Source organism: Amblyomma americanum, chromosome 1 (genome assembly GCF_052857255.1).
Source record: "Amblyomma americanum isolate KBUSLIRL-KWMA chromosome 1, ASM5285725v1, whole genome shotgun sequence".
Taxonomy (NCBI): domain Eukaryota; kingdom Metazoa; phylum Arthropoda; class Arachnida; order Ixodida; family Ixodidae; genus Amblyomma; species Amblyomma americanum.
In genome coordinates, this window is record NC_135497.1 from 428,524,879 (window position 1) to 428,552,280 (window position 27,402).

At 46.4% G+C, this 27,402-nt stretch overlaps 1 pseudogene; it reads right to left on the reverse strand.

Annotated features, from left to right (window-relative positions):
- Positions 1-21,719: 21,719 nt before the first annotated feature.
- LOC144124934 (beta,beta-carotene 15,15'-dioxygenase-like) lies at positions 21,720-23,534 on the reverse strand (annotated as a pseudogene).
- Positions 23,535-27,402: the final 3,868 nt, after the last annotated feature.

The window sequence follows — 27,402 nt, forward strand, 5'->3', positions numbered from 1 at the left end:
ATGGACTGCGTACAAAATCGCTTCACATGAATATATTGCAGCGCTAAAACAGGCGAAGAACACTTTTTTACAAGTTACACTTCCGTCCATGCTATGCACTGACCCGCGAAAGTTTTGGCGCATCATCAACCCGGCTGATAGCAATAGCATATCTCTTGTTAACAACTCTGGAGCTACCATTTCCCCCGAACTGCAAGCTTCCGTATTAAACGACGTTTTCACATCTAATTTTTCGATCACCGCCGATCCCTCGCTTTCTAGAACAGTGTCATTCGATTATGCGCCCATGTATCCTGTTACAATAGACCTTGATGGTGTTGAAAACCTGATAAACTCTAAAAATATCTGCTGCTCCAGGCTGCGACCTAATCAATGCGAAATTCTTAAAAAATACAAATGTTTATTCTTCCGTCATACTAACAAAAAATTTCAGCAGTCACTTGACCAGGGTTCGCTACCTGCCGCATGGAAGGTGTGGAAGGTGATTCCACTCCACAAATCAGGTAACAAGCATCCTCCACTAAACTACCGGCCAGTTTCTCTCACCAGCATTCTTTGTAAACTTCTCGAACACATGTTTTCTCACCTAGCTAACTTTCTAGAATCGAACTCTTTCTTCTCGCGATTTCAACACGGATTCCGAAAATGATATTCATGCGAAACCCAACTTGTATCCTTGACTAATAAGTTGCATGTTATCCTTGATCGTAAGTCACTGACTGCGTGTTCATAGATTTTGCGAAAGCGTTTGATAAAGCGTGTCATAACTTACTACTATACAAATTGCAGCAACTTAACCTGGACCCAAAGATTCTAACCTGGCTTGAAGCTTTTCTTACAAACCGTCAACAGTTTGTTTCTATTAATGACCTCACCTCAGATCCGAGTGTGGTTCACTCCGGTGTTCCGCAAGGCTCTGTGCTCGGTCCGCTTCTTTTCGTTATTTACATTAACGACCTACCCTCCTGCATTTCATCTCACATTCACCTATTCGCCGCCGACTGTGTAGTATTCAGGGAAATAACAAGCGATAGCGACATACTAATGCTACAATCCGATCTCGACTCCATCTCAACCTGGTGTAAAACTTGGCTAATGGACCTTAATGTTATCAAGTGCAAATTCATGCGTATGTCTCGAGTGACTAATAACTTGCCCTCTTATCACCTTAACGGTTTGTCACTAGACTCCGTACACTCTTATAAATACCTCGGTGTTCACATTACTAATGACCTTACCTGGACTGCTCATGTCACACATGTCGTTAACAACGCCAACAAAACACTTGGATACCTTCGTCGTAACTTTGCTAAAGCACCATCATCGCTGAAGCTTTTACTGTACAAAACACTAGTTTTACCTAAACTCGAATACGCTGCATCGATATGGGATCCTTATCACCAGAACTTAACGCACTCACTTGAGATAGTCCAAAATACAGCTGCTCTATTCATTCTCTCTAACTACAACAAAACTGCAAGCATAACCAGCATGAAATCTCGTCTCGGTCTGCCATCCCTTGCGTCCCGTCGTCGAGCACTTCGTCTTCGCCTTTTTCATAAACTTTCTCACCATTCTTATCTACGCGAAGAACTTATTTTACCCTCACAGTACGTGTCATCACGCATGGATCACGCCCACAAGGTTGGAATACCATTCTGCAGAACGAAAACCTACTTTCATTCCTTCTTACCCCGGACATCCGACGAGTGGAATCACCTCCCCGCACCACTGGCACTATTCGATGATCACCGTTTATTTCAAGATGCGTTAGCTATTACTGTGTAACTAGCAACCTTTTGTAATATTGTGCTCATGTTTCTATGTTTTACTACATTGTATAACCACTCCCCTCTATAAGGCCGTATGGCCATGAGGGTATTTCAAATAAATAAATAAAATATATATAACCTTTGAGAAGCCACAAGGCGTAGAGGGGTGACAGCGGCCCATACAAAAATCATTCACAGCGGGACAACTGGGAGCTCTTCTTAGACTTTGATACGCAGAACTTCCAGACGCCAAGTTGTGATTTCGACGGAGGAAATTAAAGGTGGCTGATACATTATAAGACTCACTACCAAAGCTTGACGGAGTCTGACCATTGCGGAAGGATGACTTCCCCATTCTTCACATGCGACTCAATGGATCCCACTTGGGCGCGCTAATATTGACGCCACCAGAGGGTCAACAGGTTGTCGCGAACGGAAACGGGAGGAAAGAACGACGCTGAGGAAGCGCATGTCTAAATTGGCGAAGAAATGATCTGCCTATTTCTACCTTCAGCCGCGCATAATGTCTCCCCATACGTGGGAACGCTCTATTCGCTCTTCCGATCTAGAACTTGTGAACACGGTGGTGAAGTGAGACAAGGCTTTCCACCAGTTCACCATCGCGGTAGATGACCTATCCAGTCTTTGTGCCGATGCTGAATGCAGGGTGCTTTATTTTATTCCGAGCAGACTTTTTTATGTGACGCACAAGAGAGGTTGGTACACGGAAAAGCCACCTACTACCTACCACCTGCCACTTTTGGCACGTGCCTTAGCAGACAGACGAAAATCCCCCTCTCCTATCCTAGGGGAGAGGTGGAGAAGACCGGAATGTGGCTCCCACGGGAAGAACCCTGTCACCTGCCTAGATTGGTACACGGATGACGCAGCTGCGACTTGCCACGGTTGGCAGGTAGCAATGTTTAGAGATGGAAACCCCCTCTCCACTTGTATTGTGTATGTAGTCGTGTATGGACGCTCACAACAAGGTGCATATGCTATCGCATTCTCACTGCTAGGGTAATTAGATGTGCTCTATTTTTTATATAAAAATACTATGGTAGCCGCAAGGCACTGCTTTTGAGATCGGCTTTCTGGCCAGGTAGATATCTCATTCCAGCAGACTTCTCAGCATTATGCATTACCTAGCTTACATGTTCTAGGTTTCTAATCAATACGCTATACAAAATCTGCATAGAGTAAACTAGAGCATTGCAGAAATTAAATATTTTGAATCCGCAGCTGCCTGTTCACGTCGCTTTTCAACTTGCTGGGTATTCTCGGTGCCTTTCCTGCCTCAGAAAATACGCGGCTAACTCACCCATATGCGACAGGGCTGCGCCTCACACTAGCTGGTGCATTTCTTGTCCACCCGAGAGTTTGGCCCGCTTCACTTAAGTTGCGTTACTGCAGAATGTGACCAGTCTTATGATCTTGCTCGAACAGGAGGAAGTACCGACCGAAGCCTGTACAAAGACGAATCCTTGTCCATGCACATCCCTTTTCAACGCCATCAGAATTTTGGTGCCGTAAATTTTGATGCTTTTCGCAAGACCAGTTGTTTTACTAAGGCGAAATGCACCAGGTATTTCAAGGAAGGTGTTCATTATTCTTTTAAAATAGGGTATTTGAGGTAAACATGTCATGCCACGGTTGGCGGACATAAAAAAAACAGGCTAATCATGGTAGCTAGTGAAGTGGCTAAATAAATTCTGATAGTTAACTTTTATAGATATTGCCAATAGGCACCTGACTGCAATTAAAGACTTGTAGACGGCCGTTAGTATTACCCGTATCAAGATTTAGAACTTCGAAAGCGCTATTACCCTCTCTGCTGTGGCTCAACTAATTTTGGATACAGCGTGCCAAAATCCGTCTTTTGAGAAGCATGCAGGCAAAGCAACCCCTCCAGTGCACGCAACTAGTCGAAATAGCCCATTTTTGTCTACCCACAGCGCCGATGGTAACCGCGTTTTCGAAATTCAAAAAACTGATATGGCTATTACTAACGGCCAGCTACAAATCGCTAATTGCAATGAGGTATCTTTCAATAGTAGTTAGAAAGTTAACCATTAGATTTTGTTAAACACTTTAGTGGCTAACATGTTTTTGTCGTCCGCCAACACTGGTATTACTATGCCGCAAAGAGCTTCTATTTAACTCAAAAACCCTATTTTTAAAAATTAGTGATCACCTTTCCTGAAACACCTGATATATCCCATGAAGCGGGAAAGCTAGAAGGGCAGGCTTAAAGGCCCAGATAGCTTCCTAATTGGGGACGTTGTATGCGGCAAGTGCTTTTTTTCTTGTAGGAAAGCGTACAAACGCACGTTGCTATTGCCTTGGACTGTTTTGTTGCACATTAACACTTTTGCTGGGTGCTTGAAACTAAATGCGGCGAACTTTACTGGCTGAAGTCAAACGGTCGGATCATTCACGTCCAACACTAATTTTGGTGAAGTGGTATGCAAAACAGCGCTGACGGACGGGACGGAAGAAGGCGAGACAGACACATGCGCTGAACTAACAACCAAATGGTTGATTGCGAAAGAGGGGGCAATATAAAGCATAGAAGGGAAGAAGAAATGTGGTGCAAAACATGATATGGCATACATTCGGGATATCATCACTGATTAAGAAAAGCGATCTCCTGTGGGATAGAGCCACCAATGGTTGGCTTACACATGAGTTGCCTAATGCATGAATGTGAAAGTCCTCCGATATCAGGCGCGAGGTATGATCGTTATATTTGGCGATGATAGTTGTTTGGTTCAAAAACGCCTCACATTCTTCGCAATCTGCGAAATGAATGACCATATTATTTCGGCGTGACTTGTTTTCAATGTCTTTCGCGAGTTCGCGTAGCCGATCGTTGACGCACCGTCCGGTCTATCCGATGTAGAAACGGCCGCATGACATTGGGACCTTGTACACTACACCACAGCAACAGTCGACAAATTTGTTTCTGTGTTTCTTCTGACAAGACTTCTTTCCACTCTCCCAATTCACTCTCTTGCACAGGCCTCCCAACTTGTTCCTGGCAGAGAAAAGGAGCTTTACGCCGGCTTAATAATAATAATAATTGGTTTTTGGGGGAAAGGAAATGGCGCAGTATCTGTCTCATATATTGTTGGACACCTGAACCGCGCCGTAAGGGAAGGGATAAAGGAGGGATTGAAAGAAGAAAGGAAGAAGAGGTGCCGTAGTGGAGGGCTCCGGAATAATTTCGACCACCTGGGGATCTTTAACGTGCACTGACATCGCACAGCACACGGGCGCCTTAGCGTTTTTCCTCCATAAAAACGCAGCCGCCGCGGTCGGGTTCGAACCCGGGAACTCCGGATCAGTAGTCGAGCGCTCACAATCTTTTTCAGGTTATGCGAAACTTGGTGAACATACGGAATACATGTTATGTGCTTAGTGTCCAGTTTGCGCGTCTCCTTCTGAATTCTGCATTCTTTTAATATCGACTCTGCTATGCTAGATAAGATCTGCGTCGGGTATCCCGCAGCGGTAAGCCTAGTAACCTGCGCGTCAAAGCTCGCTTGGGTCTTATGTGCACATGATTTTGGTGGCTGCGGTTGGAAATTCCGCCAAAATAAATTTCTTTATTGTATGATGTGACGAACCCTCCGAAATTTTAAGTATTACGAAACTAACCCTGCTCGCGCCACATCGGCCTCCTTGCACAAATTTGGCTGAGCCGTATTGAAGTCACTTTTAGCGTTGTTTCATTCTAACAGAGACACGAAAATGTACATCTGCCAAGGAACTAGTTAACACGAGCAATTCATCGAAAACCTATACCAGAGACGACATTCCCGCTGTTGTTCGACATTGATAGCAGGCTGTTTTTCCGTTAGCACACATTTAGTAGGCGGCGGCTCCGTTGACAGCCCGAGCACGGTCAAAGGGGTAGCTAAGCCGGATGCTTCCCTCTTACGCTTGCGATGCTCACGAACATACGCTGCGTCCATCTGGCGACAACGTTCGGTTTGACAGCGTATCCCAGGGGCATCGCGTTCCCCCTCACGTACGGCTAGATTTTGTCGCGGCTGATGCTTCTTCTCACGATCACGAAGACGCCGAATCTCGGCTGCTGACTGCTATTGATCCAACGGTGCCGCTTCTGTCACGCCGGAAGAGCTGCACGCCCCTTGTGACCTCCTCTCTCAACCTCAAAGTAGGCGAAGCGGCCGCGGGCGCTGGAGGGGCGCCCATGCTGTTTGGTAGCTATGCTCAAACAAACAACAGCGCAAGTCACCCGAATGATCACCCGAGTATCGCAAAGAAGAAGCGGTATGAGGGAGGGGGACACAATAAAGCTGGTCAGAAGCCTCGTGATAAGCCGAGTCACGTACTCCCTCCCGTACTACAACACCAACAAGGGCGAAAGGGACCAAGCCGACGCCATCGTGAGGAAAGCCTACAAGACAGCCCTCCACCTACCAGCCACCACATCAACGGAGAAGCAGCTGGCCTTCGGACTTCACAACTCGTTCGAGGAACTCAAAGAAGCGCAACTAGAGTCACAACGAGACAGGCTCCAGCAGACGACCACTGGCAGAGCGCTCCTCATAAGACTGGGGCATCAAGCAACGCTAAGAGCAGAGCAGAGAACAGCGAGTCTGCCTGATAATTTCCGCAGCACCATCGAAATAGGCTCACTCGCTCAAAATATGAATCCATATTTACACGCAGCTAGGCGGAACGCCCGAGCGAAATATGTAGAAAAATACATGGCAGTCAAGGCGAACACTGTCTACACGGACGCCGCGATGTACCCCCGGAGACGGGGAACAACGGAGAAAAAAGTCGTCGCGACAGTAATCGGCTCAGACTATAAGGAGATCACTTGCGCGTCGGCACGGGATTGCACGGTAATCGAGGGAGAGGAAATGGCTGTTACTCTAGCGGCCGCGGAGGGTTATCGCACGAATAAGTCCTTAACAATCCTCACAGATTCGAAAGAGGCATGCCATAACTATATTAACGGCAGAATAGGCCATAAAACGCTCCAAATCCTCCTCCGCGCAGACCTACCCAAAGATCACATTAGACACACCATTTTCTGGATACCGGGACACACCGAGATAGAAGGCAACCAAAGGGTCGATAGAGTCGCTCGCGAGTACACTAACCGAGCACTCTTGAACGAAGACCCGGAGGACTTCTTGAGGGTAATCCCGACGTACTCCGACATTCTAAATTCTTACAGAGGGACGAGACTAAAGTATCCTCCTCCCCACAACAAATTAAATCAACAAGAAGAAGTTTACGGGAGGAAGCTGCAAACCGGAACCTTCCCCAATTTGCACATCTTTAGCAAAATATTCCCTAACCAATACAGGGACATCTGCTCATGGTGCGGTGCAACACCCGCCCTATACCACATTACTTTGGAATGTGACAGAAATAAACCATTCCATGGCTCAGAAAATCCGAGTGCGGAGCAATGGGAGAGTGTGCTCTCCATCGGCAACCTAATCCTCCATAGAGGATTGGTCATCTATGCCCAGCAAGCGGCCAAACTCAGTGGTGCCCTGGAATAGGGGCGCCGACCTCTGCAAGACGGAGAGAGACATCTGCTTGAAAATGAAGACCTATGTCTGACCAAAAGACCTAGTTCGAGCAATAAAGTGTATCCTATCCGGTCCTATGCTGCGACAGATGACGTGATGGCCATCGCTGCTGAGCTCCATATAACAGCTTTCCGCTGCAAAAAAGGAAAGGAAGAATACAGACACTGTCTCGAGCGGCGAATAGTTACCGCTGTGGCTGAAGTGATTTCAAAGTTATCTGGCAAGATTCCTCGGCCGCCCACCTTGCCTCAAATTTCCTAGGTCCCTCATCTGAAAAAAAAACAAAAAACGAGTGGTTATTTTTTTTCAGACACTTGCAGGCTACAGATATTTTCCATAGCTCAAGTGCCTTTCGTATCCAGTAGCATAACCGGATTTCGAAGCTTCATTGTGTGTATAGCACTTATAGGCGGCCACCATGGAATATTGGCTTTCACACAGCGGACATAGAGGTCAAACACTGGGGCCAGAAAGTCGGATTTGCTACGGAAACAACTCTAGAGCGGCCGAATCGTTTCGTGCCGATGATTCAGGAGTATCCCATGATATTACGCAGTGGCTGCGTTTGCTCCTCACAATTGCCAGTAATTTTGCACGTGAAAATTTTAGTATATTGGTGATGTCTCACTGCAGACAGGAAAAGACATCAAGCTTTCTAGTGATACGCTTTATTTAATTAATGACGCAGATTTGCAGCTTGATATATAACTGGTCGCTTTCGCGTGTTCGCAGGTTTACACATACCCGGCGTACCTGGCGTTCTCGTATCTTTTGGCCCTCGTCATGTGCCTGCTGTTTGAAGCCCCAATCTTCAGCCTCGAGAAACTCCTGCTCGCCGGAAGGATGTGAATCAGAGAAACGGCCCCACAACTGTTCGTCCGTGTTACGTAGATGGAGGTTCGAAGCTTAAACCATGTGCGTCGTTGCTGTTGTTATGGGGTCTACACGAGGCTTAGATTGGCATATATACGCCGACAACATTATGTTTATTCTTCAGCGTTCAAGAACAGGGCTTAGTCTGGCCGGTTGGTGCGTGTTGATGAAAACGACTGAACAGAGCTAACAGACGGGGCGGAAGCGAAAAACATGAACACAGCGCATGTGTCTGTGTTCTCTTCGGACCTGTCTGTTAGCACTGTTCAGTCGCTTCCATCAACATGCTTCTGCGTCGTTGTTTAGGAATAAATTATATTATCGTATAGAGATAACAGAGCGGAGGTGCATTGAGTTTGTCACACCACAATATATTCGCTTTTGAAACAATGCCAATTCAATTGCGAATGTATATGGACTGATCCCTGAGGAGGACAGGCACGCGAGGTGATTTAATTTGTTTCTTCGTGGCGTCTGGTCCAGTGCTTACTTGTGCTATCCTTAAAGAAGAAGCAGTGTCAACTGTTTCGGTACCCTCAACCTCAAGCTGGTTCCTGCTACACGCCGTAATAAATGTGCTCTTAGTCACCGTAGCAACCACGAGGGTTGTTTAAGCCCTCAAACTCCCATGCTTTCTGCGCCAGTTTGAAATGAAAGAAATCATTTCTTTAATCATTTGCTTTCGTTATAGAGAAAGAAACAGCCAAGCAAAAAAGTGAAAAACCTGACGAGGCCTCGGTAGCCATATACAGTTTGACATAGCAGTCATCTGGCATGATCTACTACGAAAACGTATAGATCTTAACGCAATTTGATGATGTAGATACATATGTCAGACAGGTTTTCAGACGCGCAAGAGCTACAAGAACACACAAACAGCGCAGCAAAAGTCAAATGACAAGATTATTGCCACTGTATGAAGAAATATCATTACTGACCCTACAGATAATAAATTTCAAACATGGACGGTAGACTTCTAAACGTTACTCGTCGATTCAACCGACGTGTTAAAAGTCACAAAACATGGAAGTAGAAAACTCAGCAGAAAATTTAAAGTTTCACAATGAAGCAAATTCAATATGGTGCACAATTAGGTGTTGTTTGAGGTTTTGTTTAAATGCAGCCTTTGCTAACGCGTAGATGTCAACATTCATTCTTTCCCTATTAAAAACAGAGCATTTGGTAAATTTGTGTTTTGCTTGCAACAGTTTGATCGAACTTTTGGTGTGGTTACGACGGCTGTATCTTGCAGGTTCATTATCAAAAGTTGTGACATGTGATCTGTGCTGATCAATGTACTGAAATCGATGGAAGTAATAAATCTAACTGGCTATGAGCACGCTGTGTTTGCGGAGTAGCGGTGCAGTATGCAGATGTCGTGGTCTTCCGTAATACCCCTCAACGGCGCTTAGCAGCCTTTAGAGGCTTTTTTTGTGAAACAATGTCTTCGAAGATCCCTGTCAATTGTCGTACTCCAAGCAGCAAAGATGCAGTATACGCGTCGAAAATAAAACAGCGCATAGCCTATTGAGCGCGTGGCACAGACCGGGACAAAGGTAGCGAGTTCATACAGGAAACCGGCTACTTTAGTAAAATCATCAACTAGTTTAGCAATGTGTGTTGTACTTTCACGTAGTGGTAACGGCAGTCCAGGCAGTGAGGACGACAGCAGAAGAAGGCTTCCAAAAGAAACTGTTTATTGGGGCTGACCTGCGCCCACAATGAACTGAGTGACTGGGCGGTCGTCGAACAGAATTCCCGCTGCTCTCGGCCCTGCTCAATTTAAAAGCGAACTTTCGAGATACGGCGTGCAAAGTTACAACAGTCTGGAAAAATGCAGAATCGGCTTCGCCTGGGTGCGATCAATCGAGATAAATCTGGTCGCGTCCAGTTATCACAAAGAAAGCGATAAAGCCGCGTTCCGACATGTTTGAAGAGAATGAACAATCAAACAGTACAAAGATTCACAGCAATATTAAAAAATGTTCGTTACATGAAACGCCTGGAAACTTGTGGCCAGTAATTTGTTTTACATGTATATTTCCACATAGGGCATTTAAAACAAGGTTTCCCAGTTTTAATCGGTCGGAATACAATTTTATTCGAGTCTATGAGCCTGTAGATAAGCATGCATCTTTCAGAGGTGAGAATTTACCTAATGTTTTAGAGTAGGCAGGAAACGGGCTGTGAAGAATACGTTGTTGTCATCCGCATACATAACTAGGTCAGGCGATTCCGGTATCTCAGATTAAGATATATCATAAACAAGAGGGGCCTGTATAGATCCCTGAAGAACAGTCTGCACAAGAAATCATTTGCCAGGACAGATACTGTACACTACCACAGACTGCAGTCTATAACTTAAATAGCTCATCGGCAGATGCGCTATTCGTCGCACACCATAGGCCGATAGCTTCCGCAAGAAGATGTGTGGAATACGATAAAATCGTGCTTAGTATGCCGATTTATAACCCAGCCAACACTTCCGCACCGATTTGATTAGGTAAACTGAAATCCCGCCGCAAGTGTGTTCTGCGTGAACGCATGATTCGACATTTCGTCAGCTTCGGCGCGTGGTTTGACGATGGCACCAAGGTAGATTAAGTTGGCAGCGAAAGACCCATAGGTGCCAGCGTGATTACTGAGCGAAGTTTTGGTTTGGTTTGGTTTAGGGGGGTTTAATGTCCCAAAGCGACTCAGGCTAAGAGGGACGCTGTAGTGGAGGGCTCCGGAAATTTCGACCACCTGGGCTTCTTTAACCGGCACTGACATCGTACAGCACACGGGCCTCTAGAATTTCGCCTCCATCGAAATTCGACCGCCGCGGCCGGGATCGAACCCGCGTCTTTCGGGCCAGCAGCCGAGCGCCATAACCACTCAGCCACCGCGGCGGCTCGAAGTTTTGTGGCGCCACATGACAGATGCGGGGCTATGAAGTCACAGGTAAAGAAATTCGTGCTGTCATAATCAAGCATATCTGGCACCGATTTCGAATTTTTTTCTGGACTACTAAAAAGAAGGCCAACGACGACGAATACAGAACGGTGCTGGGAAAAGTCAGCTAACAATCGACACCGTATATCTTCAGCCGATTTAACTTGACAGGAATTTTGACTGTCAAGTTAAGCCAACAAGCGATGGTACTGAACTGAGTTCCTCCTAGCCGACTTGTCCAAGCATCATTCTGCCTCGGTTACCGCTGGCCTTAATAAGGGATATTCGAAATTCCCCAAGTGCGCTTTCCCACGTATCTTGCCAAAGACAAGATAGCTGACTTCTCTCTCTATATAAAAAAAGCTGCAAGGGCTACAAAAGAGGCGCTAAGGGTGTGGATAGAATGTGCGAAACCTATTTTGGAAGAATCAAACAATAAACTGGTACTTCTTGCTTTGTTACACCTGGAAACGCACGGTCAGCCACCCTGTCTTGGGAAACAATGTTATGCGGAAAAGCGCACTCACGCTTGTTGCGGCTTGTTTCTGCCGGCGCCGCCCTAATTAAATGAGGCCTTGAAGGCATTGCTGCAGGCCTATGCAAGTGAATAGCATGACTTGAGTGATTTCACTGTACATATAAATGAGTGATACCAATGGAAATTGGCCGCTGCAGTTGGAAGTTCGATGCTGACTTATCATTTCTCATAGGGAGCGGTCGCCAAAGATCAGAAGGGGCATGAATCCTCTGTAACGAAGGCGCGTCGTGGAGACGGTAGCGTGCAGGCAACGTGTGCATTGCTCCCAAACGGAAATTAGCACGCCTAGTAAGCTATTCGTTATAACTAATTATGTATGAAGCCTGGAATGATGTTTTTATTACTCAATAGTTCTTACATCCCACAAGCTAACAGCGATGATGTTGTCTCCACAGGCGAATTCATTCGAGTTTAGGAGCAGACTGTCTTAGAAAAATACGCTGGTGTCCCCCTTGCGTGTTTGACAAATCATCAATTAGCATTATGGTCAAAATTTGGTAACAGTTCTTGGCCGCAATATCGTGAAGTAACCAGTGCGAATGAGGCCTGGAAGTACCCTTAACCAAGCCTACCTGTTTTCCGAGCATATCACTCGCTCCTTTTGAACATGTCATATCCGATCAATGATGCTGTTTCAGAGGTGTCGTTTGCAAGCAGTGCTCTCTGGCAGCAGGATGTTTTTCTTCGAAAATTTTCAACTAATTCCGAAACCATGGTCACGTTTTGGGTCATACAAGTATCAATTGAGTTTATGGTCGGAAAATGGCTTTGTAAAATCTTGCGCACTTGTTGCAAAACGGTACAAGACGTCTGTCGGTAAATAAAATGCGAAAACTTATTAAAGGCCGATAAAATGAGATCAGAGGACGCTGATGAATGTAGGAAGCAAAAACACCGAACTATTTCGTAATACCACTGATGATGCTCAAGAAAAAAAAAAGGAAATACGTATTTCGCTACCATCGCTGCTTTTATGTTAAAGAACCGAAAAATAGTTTTTCTCAGTTTGAGGCGTAACAAGCACTATTCTAATTGGAAATACAAGGAAATATTCTAGTTCCTTCGCGCATGTCATAAAAAAAATTCAATACGAGAAACGCACCGGTTTCTATATGGGACAGTAACGTGATAAGCCCCCTGAGAGGCATATTCTTTATTTTATTCTTTATTCCATTTTTACTGCGCTTAGCCCAAAGGCGCTACAGCAGCGCGGTCTTTGAATCACAGCCGTTAAAAATGCAATCAAAGATGAGAATGTAATTGGTTGTATTTTCTTTCAAACAAACATTATTTATTTTTCATCAGATGTGTTGACTATCTTGAGCTATGCCTCCTGCACGTAGAAAGGGGCAGTTCCGGCAAATCATACATTCCCTTACGTAACGGACACCATGTCGTCGTCTTCACCGCTTGTCTGGCGTCGGCTGGCGCACCTCGATCGGTGAACAGGATGCCCCGAAACTCGCGACCAGCGATACGCGAAAAGATAAAGTTGGTTCTTACGGCGCGGGGCTACAGCCATACACTCGAAGTTGAGGACATGGCTCTAACACCGACCACACCTGTGACAGGGAAGAAGGAAAAACTCAAAACCTATAGGCATAGGCACCAGGCAAACGTTTTATTCAGTGATTTCCAAAATCGATTTCCTCCCTTGGCAGCGCAGGCAGGTACAGGCGGACAGGCGGCAGGAACACGGCGGCCTTCCTCGCAGCCTGGGTGTCCTCGAGCTCGAGGGTTCCCACCAGAGAGCGCAACCACATAGTCGTTCTGCTCACACCATCAATCAGCAGCCCGATTCGGCAGTAGTTATCGCCAGCAGGCAGACGTGGTAGCCTATGGCTTGTTTCGTGCCGTCGAGGAGAGAGACAAGGCTTTCTGCCCGACCGCAAGCAGTGCGCACTCCAGGAAAATGTGCTATCCGTAACGCAGGTATTCGAAGGCGAGGTCGCTAAATTCCTGCTCAAATGGGGCATATCAAGCCCCTCACTTCCCGTTCCTTTTCTGCTATGACCTATATTGGGCGCACAGGTCGCTGGCTTAATGAAATATGGAGAAAACACGCCACTTCTGCCGCTAATTAATACGGTTCGCGTCTTATTCTACAAACATTGCAAAGGTTGTGGCTGTTAACCCTTGCTGCGCAACGCGCAGTTAGAAAAAGCGCAAAAAAGCTAGCTCGACGTACAGCTTCCAAGGCGAATTAAAATAGATAGGGAAGGCAAGGCCTCACTCCGGCCTACAGAAAAACGATAGCGACATTAACCCTGCGCTGTGCGAACGGAACTGATCTAACAGACTGGGAGCCATACAGCCATTATTTAAATTATTAAAGAACGAACAGTGTTATCGCACAGAGCTGCGTTGCAGTATATCTTGTTAATCACCTTTTAGTGGAGAGCGTCGTCACAAATCGGAGGACCAGCATGTTCCAATACCTCATTCCGAAGACACCTCCTGTATGCTAAATCTCTCACTAATAAGAAAAAAAAACAGGTTTTCTACCCCCGTCCCCTCTTCCGTTTTAAATAACATAAACCATGAAGATGCATTATTAAATGTCAACAAAATCATGTGCCCCCTTAAAAAGGCTATTTATCGCTGACGTTCTTTAACCTCTCTTTTTGCGCACTCTTGAAACGACGATGTTTGCATTCCTAACATTCCTTTTTCCAGTTATTGTTCTGTTCGTGTTTGCAAATTTGTAACGCTTATCAGCACGTGTATCGGTAAAGAACATATAAATTCAATTCGGGCCATATAATGAATCGGTCGTGAAGTTTTGTCCTGCAGTGTGGTTGCTGCCCGTGTCATTGCTGCCTGACAGTTCTAATATCGCGCGTTTTCTTTCTGCGTCGTTGCTTACTCCCAGCTGGTTTCCCGTAGCAAGTGGTTCCAGCTTTCACTCAACTCATTTGGCTCCATTAGCAAATGGTACACCGGCTGGGCTTGGTCTACACTTCTTCGGCACCAACTGGTTCCCCTGAGTGAGCGAAAATAGGCCGCCCAATTAAAGGGAACAGTCCACGAGAAGGATGACTTCTGGCTACAAACATTATGAATCCAAAAATTAGAACATTATAAAGTTTCAGCACAGCGGACACGTACTAGCGTAGACGTATACGGGATAAGCGGACGCCGGCTGCGCACACGCAGCCGCCTCCATGTCCGATATTCTTCGACAAAAATGTTGACTATTGCAGAAAATGCCAGGTGCGGTTATGGAATTACTGAAGGTAATTGTCCATTCTTCCTATAGGTTGCAGTATCTTTATTTAAATTTTTTTTCCATCGCTCCCATCGAGCAGTTAAGTCTGCCCTAGAAAACCAATGAGAAACACTTTTCACGATAGCAAAAACGTTAATACCCCAAAAATGCTAACCTGTCTACGGCAGATCTGCGTGTATATTGATTGTTATAGTGAAATCTTACAATATGCGAAAAATTGCGCTTACAATCACTTTCCCGTTCAAAAATGCTTTTGTCATGCATTGTTGGGTATTTGTGCGCGTGTACAGGATGCGTACGACGCCAGTAGGTCTCCGCTATGCTAAAACTCTCTAACATTTCATAATCCGTGCTGAAACATCCATATTCATTACGGCGCTTGCTTCGCGTCCCGTTCGCAAGATTGACTGTACCAATGGAATCATGCTGGAGCCATCCGCCTTTTTGCTGTTTGTTTCATAAAGTTCTCACATGTTTGCATTTGACAGAGTGGTGCTTTGATTTCTTGCTTCGTACCCGGTACCTCAATACGAAACTGTCTGGTTGATAGCGGTTTCGCGCAGACACCAGCAGCTGCTGAGATAGCAGAAAGTTCATTATCCCTGTCTTGTCAAGGATTCAGACCCTCAATTTGTCGGTAGTGTTCACGGCGTCCCGTAGGACAACTCGGGTGTCGAAATTCAGCGCCTTAGCAAGAGCTATGGAAAGTGCATAGTCTGTAAGTCACTCCTAATTTCAGCGAGCAGACAACGGCAACGGAGGCAGAAGGTTGGTCAAGACACAGTGCCAGCAGACGGAAGAGCGGAACGCTTGTCCAAGCGAATGCGCAACGAGAAGTGGCCATGTTTCGTCGGTTACCAGCCATGACGGCATCTTCAGCTGGCACTTTATCTACCAGAACTACTTTTGCGTAGCTAACTACCTTGCATTTTGGAGATGGCTGTGCGGGAAAGTAATCCTGCGTCTATTTCTGAACCATATGACTGCTTCTCTTCTTCCTCTCGTTCTGCAGGTCTCTGCGCTTTTTACCTCTGAAGCGCTTCCTCTCTGTGCGCGGTGCTCGTGTTGATTTATCGATACACAAGCTGTGCGATTTCTATTTGCAAAAATAAAAACAAAAAATGCATTTCTATGTATTTCTAGGTGTCAAAATTTTCAGGAATGTTCAACCAGTCAAGAGCATGTCTCCATTTGGAGGTCTTCACACCCGATGTCAAAATGCACTGTTTATTTAGCAAGCGCATTTCATGGTTGAAGAAATATTTTAGGAAGGCCTGTGCTTTAAAGGGACACTGAGGACAAACCTTTCAAGGTTTTGTTGTTATCAAAATCCTATAGGTCGGCATTCTGTGGCTTTGTTGTCGTTTGCACGGCAGCAAAAGACGCAAGTATTGCTGCGAGATTTGGTCTCAAACATAAAAAAACTTTTTCTTCCCTATAGATCTGATTCAAATGCGGGACTCTCTGGAGGCTTAATCTCCGAAAAACAATGTAAACACAGGCTCCAGAATTTCTGACTGAAAGCGGTGCGGTCCAGCAACAGCCTAAATGAAAGCAACCGCCAGCCGGGCGTTGCGGGCATCTTTTATAAGCCATGGCTTCGTTAGCGGTAGCCTTGCTATGAATCGGTTACCGATCCCGAAAACGAAGTTCTCCCGAACTCCGTCCTGCACAGAGCGTGCGATGCTTTTGAGGGCTGAGGAAACACCCCCTGAATGGGCATTGGCTGAGGCTACGGGGCTAGCTGGAAACCAAGAATATCCGATCGCCGACTAGGCGGCAGTGTCGGCAGCAAACGAAGCTACCGGTGCAGAAGCTGTCATTCCCGAGATGCTGTCACGACTGATGAGTATAGAATGCTACATAATGACATTTTTAAGTTCTGTAATGATTTTCCCAGTAGAACTGGTTATGCAGCCAAGCGTCTTCTAAGGCAACACGCCGAGCGCTGTGCTTGCGGTTGTGGAGGCCCGGGCAGCATTACCTAGCGGCAGGAGTTCTCGCGGAGTTCCCGCAGGAGTTCTTCGCGAAGCGGGACAGCGAAGTGCGCGAAAGCAGCATCTGAAACCTGGCGGCAGCAATCGCTTATCGATACGAGCTGCTGTCTTAAATATTAACAGTGATAATAAATCATCGTACAAATTTGCCGGCGGGAGGCGAACTGAGCTTACTGAGATCGCCTGATTTCGCTGATTACGCAGTCGCCTCAGCAACTGTGGCCAGGAACGTATTAAACTTATTGCTACCTGCACTCCTCACTGTGGATCTTGTGGACTACGCAAAGCGGACTTATTCCTGGCACATTTATATCAAAACGCGCATCGTTAAAAATGTTACGATTAAGAGACGAACGCATAAAACAGGAAACCGAGCCGGCGGTGGCACAGTGTTTATGGCGCTCGGCTGTTGACCCGAAACACGTAGGTTCGATCCCGCCACGCGGCGGTTGAATTTCGATGGAGGCGAAATGCTAGAGGCCCGTGTACTGTGCGATGTCAGTGCACGTTAAATAACCCCAGGTGGTAGAGATTTCCGGAGCCCTTCCCAACGGCGTCCCTCATATAGCCTGAGTCGCTTTGGGACGTTAAAACCCCCATAAAACTGCATTGGGATAGATTGTGGAGCTTCAAGAGAATTCCAAAAGACTCACTCAAGAATTTATTGAGCAAGTAGTCTTGAGGACGAAAGGGCAGTAAGCACACCTGCGCATAGAGTGATACCCTGAATGCCTTTCGTTTTTCGTATCGGCATAGCATTCAACAAACTGGTCTGCTATGGCTCATCTATCGGCACTCTACGATACAACACCCCAAAAACAATGGTACTGTCATCCTGCTATGAATCGACATGGCTGTTAAGACAACCTAGGACGCCCATTCACCTACTTTTTATTTTTTTGCAGCCGCCTCCATTTTCGTTGATATTACAACGCTGAACTGTCGTCGATCAAAAGGAGAAGCGACGACGCAGTACGCACTTACGTGTACCATGGCTGTGAGCGGCGTACATGGAGACAAGAAGTAGCAAGCCGTGCTCTAGCATGGGGTAAACTGCTGTAAAACCACACAAACACAAACGTTCAGTCTTGTTTATGTGGGTTTAACGTCACAAAGCGTCTCAGGCTATGAGGGACGCCGTAGTGAAGGGCTCCGGAAATTTCGACCACCTGGGGTTCTTTAAAGGGCACTGACATTGCACAGTACACGAGCATCTAGAATTTCGCCTCCATCGAAATTCCACCGGCGCGATCGGGATCGAACCCGCGTCTTTCGGGCCTGCAGCCGAGCCCCATGACCACTCAGCCACCGCGGCGGCTCAAACACAAACGCGTCGGAGGTGCGTGCCGAGGCAAGAACTTCGCCCAAGGGGCACTTAGATTTCCTCTGCTGCTCCCGCGCTTGTAAATCGAGGCACGTCAGAAACGAAACTGCGCGGGAATGCATATATCGGGCGAAGACGCGAGGCACCGGAACACATGGTGTTTCACCTAAGACTTTACACAGTTTTTGAAATAGGTCTTTTGAGTTAGAAGAGCGCAGTTTTCACCATAGCATTTCCAGCTGTATAGCACATCAGAAAACAGGTAAGACGTACTAACTAGCTGGATGGTTAACTAATATTGAGTAGTTAACTTTTTAAATATTACTGTCAGGCTACTTAATATTCGAAATGCATGTAGCCCATGGTAATTATTACCCCTATTAGTTTCTATAATTTTGAAACCATGGTTACCCTCGGCGCTGTGGCCCGACAAATTTTGGCTATTTCGACGAGTTAGGTGCACTGGAGAGGTTGCTTTGCTTTTAAGCTACTCGAACGCCCATGTATTTTGGCGCGACGTAGCTAAAATTTGTTGGGCCACAGTTCCGAGGGTAACCGCTTTTTCGAAATTACTGATATGAATATTAATTACAGCGGGCCACACGCCCCTAAATAATTAAGGAGCCTAAGAGTAGTAAGAAGTTAACTATTCAGTATTAGTTAACAAGCCTGCTAGTTTGCACATCTTAGCTGTAGTATGGTGTACTACACCGCTGACAGTGCTATGCCGAAAAACCGCTCCTCTAAACAAAAAAGCCTATTTTTAATTGCGTCAAGTCTTAGGTGAAACACCTCGTATACCAAAATGGAACTGGCTGCCTATGGCACAGCCAAGTATAGGTTTTTCTTTAACTTCCAACATTTAGGTTGTCTTTTTTCTGTCTTTCTTTTGTGATAAAAATTGGCTCTAATTTCTCCTCATTGTCCCTTTTGAAGCATTGCTCCTCAAGTACTCAGTGAGCATTTTCGCTTTTGAGCGGTTGCAAAACTTTTCCTTGTTCGATTCTAGCACAACCTTATAGCAAATCGCGTGCTAACGCTGTCATTCTTATCTTCAATAAATAAAGACAAATTATAGAAGAATTCCCTGTTCAGTAGCCACACATATCTTATCGCCCGTGTGCTACTGGCGAAGTCATACCGAAGTGATTACAGCAAAAGCCTGCAGAACGGAGTCCGAAAAAAAAAAAAAATATATATATATATATATATATATATATATATATATATATATATATATATATATATATATATATATAGTGTGTTTATTATGCCCTTCTTGCAACTTACCTTGAAGCCAGGATTTTTGAAAACGCTTCGCGTAGGATAGAGCCTTGTAGCGTTCTGAGGCAAAGTGGCAACACTGGATGCATAGACGCCGGAGGTGCATGAAACAAATCAAAGGAAAGAGCTAAAAAAACTAAAAAAGGCTTTCGCCCGTGACCCTATGTGTAGCTTAATTGTTCCGCATAATTTAATCAAGTCGCCTTACGTCTCAGAAATATGCAGCGGAATACAAATGCGCAGGTTTTTCTCGAGTCAGCCCATAGAACAAGAACACACGTAAAGCATTTTTGTGCGCAACGCCCACATTAAATACCGATCCCTTTACGTTAATGTATACTTTCTCGTGTGAGTTGAAAATGGTCACATTCTAATTAAGGAAAATGGTCCCCTTTGAAATAAATCTCACCAATTCAGCGTACTTTACCAGGAATTAAATAGGGCTGGCATGGCGAATCGTGACCGCTTCCTGAAAATGGTTCAGTACATTTTCTTGCGAGCGCTAGTCACATTTGCTTGAACAGAAGCGATCTGTCCACCTGTCGTGTCAACTTTTGAATTAGTCTATGCAAATACCCGTACCTGCACGCCATCGCATATAGCCGCCGCGGTGGCTCTGTGGTTATAGTGCTCGACTGCTGACCCGAAAGACGCGCGTTCGATCCCTGCCGCGGAGGTCGAATTTCGATGGAGGCGAAATGCGAGAGCCTCTTGTGCGAGACGTTAAACTGCATAAAAATAAAAACCAAACAACGTATAATTATCGATGTCTTAATTAGCAAACCAAAGCAGAAGTTCACATTACAAAACACGTTGTGGGGCTAGTTGGTGAAGCATAGTTCCTCGAAGTTCTTTATAGCGCTACAAAAAACAAGGACACAGGACGGGCGCTGTCCGTCCTGTGTACTTCGCCCAGCGGCCGTCCTGTGTACTTCTTCCTGTGTCCTTGTTTTTTGTAGCGCTATAAAGAACTTCGACAAAGCAGAAGCTAGGGCAAGTTAGTTTTCATGGAGTAGAAACATCGCGAATTGCCACTGGGACGAAGGAAGAGACAAAAGGACGAGCACTCGTCCTTGTGCCTTCCTTCGCCTCAATCTGAGTTCGCGCTACATATTCGTACTCAATGAATTCTGAATGCGCAATAAAAAAGTAAAAAAAAGAGCATGTGAGTGCACTTTGCTGCGTTAAACACGCATTTGGACGTAGCTTGACAAGCGTGTGGAGCACAACAGCCTAAGCCCTCCTAATTTGCTTGTAGCACGTGCAGTGTCAGATGCAGAAGATTAATACCAGCAAGCAATCACTGGAGTGGTGTTATCGGAACTCACAGCGCTGCATTCCACGTAAACACCCGATATTGATGCTGCCAGTCCCTTCCCTGCCCTAGGACTTGGGGGTTATTCAGCAAAAAAAAGTGCCTGCAATGAATTATATATATTTTTTCTTTCTACCCCACTGGTCTTCGATGACTTACGCAAACCTTGTTGTCGCAAGCACTACTTCATGGGGTCAAACCTAACCAAACATCTTGTGGCGTCCTTGGCATTGAGGGTGCAAAAATCAAATCAACATTGCCGCGACTGAGTTTCGAACCCGCGGCGGACAGAACAGATCGGCTTCGCTTGCCACTGCACGAGCGCACTATGCCATCGCCGCAGTCGATCACACCTCGCATTAAACATGATGATGATGATGATGATGATAATGATGATGATGATGGCCTCTGTCTGAATGGCGCGTACCCACAGTGGGAGATTGGCCAGGGTACATTAGACAACACAGCCTCGCGCTGTGCGTTGCACATCGTCGTCTTCATCAACACTACCATCTGCAGTGCGCACAGATCAGCACAGATCGGCTTAATTTGAGTCTAATATCGTCACCAGACGTGCCGACGACCCAGCAAAGCAAAACCATGAGCCAACTTCGCTAAACACATGCTTTCGCACGTCTGCTCGGTTTAGCTACGTTAGAACACTACCATTTTTTTTTACTGGCCACTGTGCACATTTACATATATATCCAGCACAAAACCCATAAATCGCATGCTTCTCTTCTCCGCATTGCGTTCGTCCATCGTACAGTATACTCGTATCGCCTTTTCCCTCAGGCATGGCCAAGGAAGTATCGCGTTATTGTCTTTGTCCAGGTAATGCATAGCACGTGTCACTTTGCTTAGACGGAGCCTAGACTTCTTGCTGAAGAAACCATCCGTGAAAATCAGCCTGCATTGAAGACGGGCAGTCGAATTCCGCCACGGCCAGCTGCTGAAAGGTTCGCGCGTCGATCACAACCAGGGCCAACTTCTTGTCGTCATCCTCTCGAAGAAGAGAACTGAGGACGACGCCATCATCTTCGTCGACGGCTCCGGAACGGGGGACGAACACTGGTTAGGATGGGAACCATCCCTTCCTTTCCCAACGCAGCCAGTCGCCAGTAGAGACGTCAAGCTTGGAGATGCACGGCCTGTGCTCCTCACCCTTGACGTTGCTCAGACAGTACACGAACTGGTACGCTTTCCCATTCAGGTTTTGGTTGATTCGCGGCAGCTCACCGCACAGCTCGTTCTTTGCCAGGCACTGTGGCTTTACAGAGACGCGCTCGTTCGTTGCTAGATACAAAGGCAGTACAAAACGGCGCAGATACCCGCTCTTGCCTGAGACGGGGTTCTTCCCTGTCAGATCGAAATCCCTGATGATGCTCTCATCGTCGTAGCAGATTAGGTCTACCACAAGTTCATCTCCGCGTTCAAAGGCGTTAATGTGATGGAACGTGAAAAATGCAGCGCTTTCGATCACTCCAGGATGCAGGTATTCCGTGTTTTTCTTCATAACATGGTAGCGAACGTTTTTCTTGGAATAAAATTTAAGGGCGTCTATATAAGTCTTGTGGCGGAAAAACTTGGTTTTAAGCATGGACGGTATGTGGAGGGACTGCTCCAGCACCACCGCCAAATTCTCTGTCAAACCGAAGCTGTGGATGTAGGGCGCCGCCACCCGGGACTGCAGCGGTATCTTGCCCACGGCCGTCACGTGGTCTACAGAACTCGCACCACCTTCCACGCCAGGAGGATATCGAACCAAGATGAATGCTGGACGTGCTCCCATCTTGGTGCCAATGTTGTACGTAGCGCCGTCGCCCGGGTCCAAGTGCGGGTGCGCGGTGGCGATGTGCACGGCCACCAAATTCTTGAGGCTCTTCCTCTCCAGCGTTTCCAGCGTATCCAGGTCGACCCGGAACAAGTGTGGCGTCTCCGTCATAGCGTAGACATCATCGCCTATGGGCATCACGTTTACCAGGGCATTGTCCGACATGTCCATAGAGAAATAAGACGACAGCCGCTCGAACACGCTGGAGCAAGGGTCGCGGTGCGCCATTGTACCGAACTCTGAGACGACGATCCGGTTGGCTTTCTGGTTGCGGAGGAAAGACTGGCTTCGCAGGAAGCGGTTCTGGTAGAACACCTGGCCGTTCTCAATGCTGAACTGTCTTATTAGTGCGAGACTGTCCAACGCGTGGTTGTATCGATCAACGCCCACTGATGCCATTCCCGGCCCGTTCCGAAGCAACTTGCCTTGCAACCAAGCGGGTAGTTGTCCCTGCAGTACGGCTGCGACTGGTTCCGACACCTCTGGAACGCAGGAGCGCCCGTAAATCTTTCTCAGGGCGACGCTATCTGCCGATGACTCCTCTTGGGGCGCTGCCGTCGTGTGTTGGATGTTGTTGCCCAGCACAAAATGCTCGTAGTCCTCTGATGTCGACGGTTGTTTTATGCACCCAAGGAGCTGATGCGTAGAGGCAGGACATGGAAGCTGTGTCGGACAAACGAAAATGACCAATTCGAGGAGGCGCGTCTGCTGCGAAACCGCTTTGTGGGCCCTTTTCTTGACAATGTGGTTAAAACCGCTGACGCCTATTCTCAGTCGACAAAACGCGCCGAACAACAGGGCGTAAAAGGAGATAAATACTGAAGGGCCATGAGAAAGATAAGACCTTCTCATCGGAACCTAACAAAGCGCGGTCTTCTATGCGCGGATGCTAATTTTTATCTCACGCGTGTTTACGTATAGGGCATAGATTTCTGATCCTTTATTACTGCGGCAGGTGCTCATGCACTTGGTCTGTAAAAAGTGCGTACTCTTATACCAGCATTCGAGGCTCTATTTAAGTTGGCACGTTCTACAACCCTGAAGTAGAATTTACAGGGTCAAATTACAGGGTGACATTGTCAGGTTAGGAGGTCAAAGAGCGTTTACAGAGTAAGATATCCCCAGTAGAGACGTTGGCTTTGAGACCGCCTCCTGTACTTACTATGAGCGATTGTATGCATGTGCTGTATGGGCCAAAAGTAGCCAAGCAATGGGGTTTGTTTCTGAGCCCTGTTAGAGGAGCACTTATGCCACCCCTCGAGCTCTAGATCTGTGTAAGGTAAGGACAACCCTCTTCCTCACCTTCCGATCGAGATCTTTTGGGTTTAGGGGTGCCGCAAAGGCTCCATAATATGGCTGAGAAGCAAACCCCGCTGCCCAGTTACTTTTCTAAATGGCGGTAAATTCATACATAATAATGATCGGATTCTAGAACCAAGCCCAGCTTTCAGGGACATGGCCGTTTAGTTCGGCAAACTGCCACCACGGGCCGCTTCACCCTGAACTCCTTCTTTCTCTTTTCTTTTCCCCTTTCCTGCCTCGCATAGCCGCACGCAGGCAGACGGGAGGGCGCACAGCTGCGGGGTTGGGTTGGGCGGTTAACCATTGTTCGGATTCCACACTGTAGGAGGAGGAAGGAGCAAGTAGGGCTTTGTGGGCGAAAAAAAAATTATCAATCCAGCGTGAAGCCTTCGCTGCGCCTGAGGAACGCATGTTCAGTAGCAGGATATTGAGAAAGGCGCCCAGTTAGAAGAGAAAGAGGGGACGGAAATGGCAAGATGGCTGAAGGGCTTGTTGAGGCCGTTCGATAGGGACGTTGTGCGGAGTGAAAACGCGTGGTTCTTTTGACGAGTTGTAAGGTAGAGAAGAGATACATCCCCGCAGAAGCAGGACGCAGTGATACAGTGTGTCGTGTCTCACCGGCGCCGTATCTTTTCGCTGCATTACAACTAGCCCAAAGTGCCACCTTAGTGAACTCCTGGTTTTAGGCTCGTGATTACAAGCCAAATTAATATGTATAAAAATAAAAAAATCAAGGACGCCGAATGCAGGGATGTCAGATGCTTGTAGAAGAATTTTTTGGGCGAACGCAATGGAGCGTCCAAAAGGCCTATCTCAACAATCATTTGGGGAGTTAGTTGCAAGATGCCGTCTCGGTTATGTAATTGCTGTCGCCTATCGTTGTGGCGGATCAGTGAACCAGCTCTTTTATCGGCGTAATGCCATGCACAGTTTTCAGAAACACGTCGAACTCCTCATCAGCACGACTATAGTTCAGCGCTATATTTCGCGAAAAGTAACGGTTATAAATTTTCTTTCTTTTTTTTTCCGAGGACGGTTACTGACTGCAATGCTCTCCCTGAGAGAGTGATATCCGCTGGTGACTTTCTGAAGGCCTTTGATGATGTATTTTAGTTACTGTATAGAGATATTCTTCAGTTTTATTTGTCGTGCATGCTTTTATTACTGACTTATTGCCCTTGTATGTTATATCTTTGTGCCCTTCCTGCTTCCACCCAAGCAAGAGGTCTGCAGTATTGGGTAAATAAGTAAATAAATAAATACAGGACTTCGTGTCCAGAACTTAGCGTATCTAAGATCAAGTGGTGAAACCACGAATAGCGGCACACTTCAGGTTTTTTTTTTTTTGTGACCGTAGTGAGACACTCCTGTGCAATCTGAGGAGACTGAACGTTCTCTTGGACACCGTCTCTCTCATCGTGTACCCCCAGCGTTCATGAACTGAGCGGCCAAAAATGGCTTTGCGGGACAGTGGTAGAAACACTTTGTTTAAATTAAGGGGCTCAGATGGAACAATTGCCGACAGACCACAGTAAGGGTAATCCCGCATGTACATTGAAACCACCACCACTGCTCTCCCAACAAGCTGCACAGAGCATGAGTAGGATTGTTTCTTGGTTCTGTTGCGTAGTTATCAAACAAATCCATGTACCATTGTTTGCGCTTGTTTGTTAAATTATCCTAGCCCGAAGAGTCGCCGCGGTGGCTAAGTGGTTATGGCGCTCGGCTGCTGGCCCTAAAGACGCGGGTTCGATCCCGGCCGCGGCGGTCGAATTTCGATGGAGGCGAAATTCTAGAGGCCCGTGTACTGTGCGATGCCAGTGCACGTTCAAGAACCCCAGGTGGTCGAAATTTCCGGAGTCCTTCACTACGGCGTCCCTCATAGCCTGAGTCGCTTTGGGACGTTAAAACCCAATAAACCAAACCAGACTAGCCCGAAGCAAAAGAAAAAAACTAACCGTCCTCACCATGTTTTGTGTACTACAGCTCTTGTACATCGTAATCGGGCCGGACAGTTATTCAGAACACTGACTTCAGTGTTGCGTCAATATTAAAAGCGCTGCAACGCCATGCGTCGGGTTCCGACTTTATATCCCTCTATGATTGCCTGTTTCGGTCTCCCACTGCATGCACTTTGTACATTTGCAGCATAGTTTGAGAAGGGAATCTGTGGATAAAATTGGGACATGCAGCAACGTAACCTCCCGGAAATGGACATAACGTTGCTATACAGAATACGCGGAGTGTAATACGCTTCTTACCTGCGCAAATGTAACATTTGCATCGCAGTCTCAGGCTGCAAACAATTATTACGTTAGAACCGGAAAAAAAAATTCAGGGGGCACTTTGTTGAACTAAAGTGCGGTGAGGCGAAAGCCTTTAGCGCGGTGTTGCTGCTTGTGTCACTGATGTGGGGTGAAGATATTAATTAAGTACACAATTGTTTGTGAATTTTAAAGGCTGGTGACACTGCAGGGCATTTGGGAGGCATCCATCTGATTCGACGCCCTTCTGCAAACACTCTCCAGCGTCCTAGGCAAGCAGAACTACATATGCGTTGGCAGGAAGAAGCGTAGTCGTTAGTACGCTTGGTTGCGGAACGGAAGGATGGTAGAACTACTCTCTGAGTATTTGCATGCTTGCATTCATACTATTATGCTCCTGCAAAAGTGATGAAACCGTTTGCTGTATTAGTTGCCGGCGGCGACACCATAACAATAAAGTAAAGACTTCGAACGGTGATTCCTTGTCAATGCACTGCTATCAGTGAGTGTTTGCGACCCGATTTTAGGATAGTGTCTCGCTTGTGAGAAGAATTCGTTCTTAACTCACTCTTGAAATCTTTTAACAAAAAAATGACTAAACAGATACCCTCACTAGAGAGAATACATGGGTAAGCATTTACTCTTCATCTCGTTATGAGAAGCTGAATTCGCGTTCTTGCTTGTATCATACTCTTTTCAAAGTTTTTTGCGTGTATATTGAATGTTTTCTTTGTTTTGTGCCTTGTTATGAACACTGTCAAGCTGCAAACGTGACGGACGTTCATTAATATCGTGTTGGCTGCAGCAAATAGCGCGTGCTTTTTTTTTCCTAATGTATAGATTTTTCTTTTAAAAGCCGTAAAAGATGCATCGTCGTGGTCCGTGCAGGTGGATTGTGCGCCAAGTTGGACATTATGTTCGTGATAAAGTTCATTTAAAAGTCTTTTAATGAACTATAAATTGAAGGCTGTCAACATCGAAAGTTAACCAAGTCTTCAAAATTCTTTAATAGATACAAAGTTTTTAAAAGGATCCAATTCCCAAAGTCACTCGCGAAATGCGCCGGTAGTAGCACATCTCCACTTTATGCCATGGGGATGAGTTTATCGCCGCAATAACTAAACAGCGATACTTAATCGTCGGGCCGACCAGCT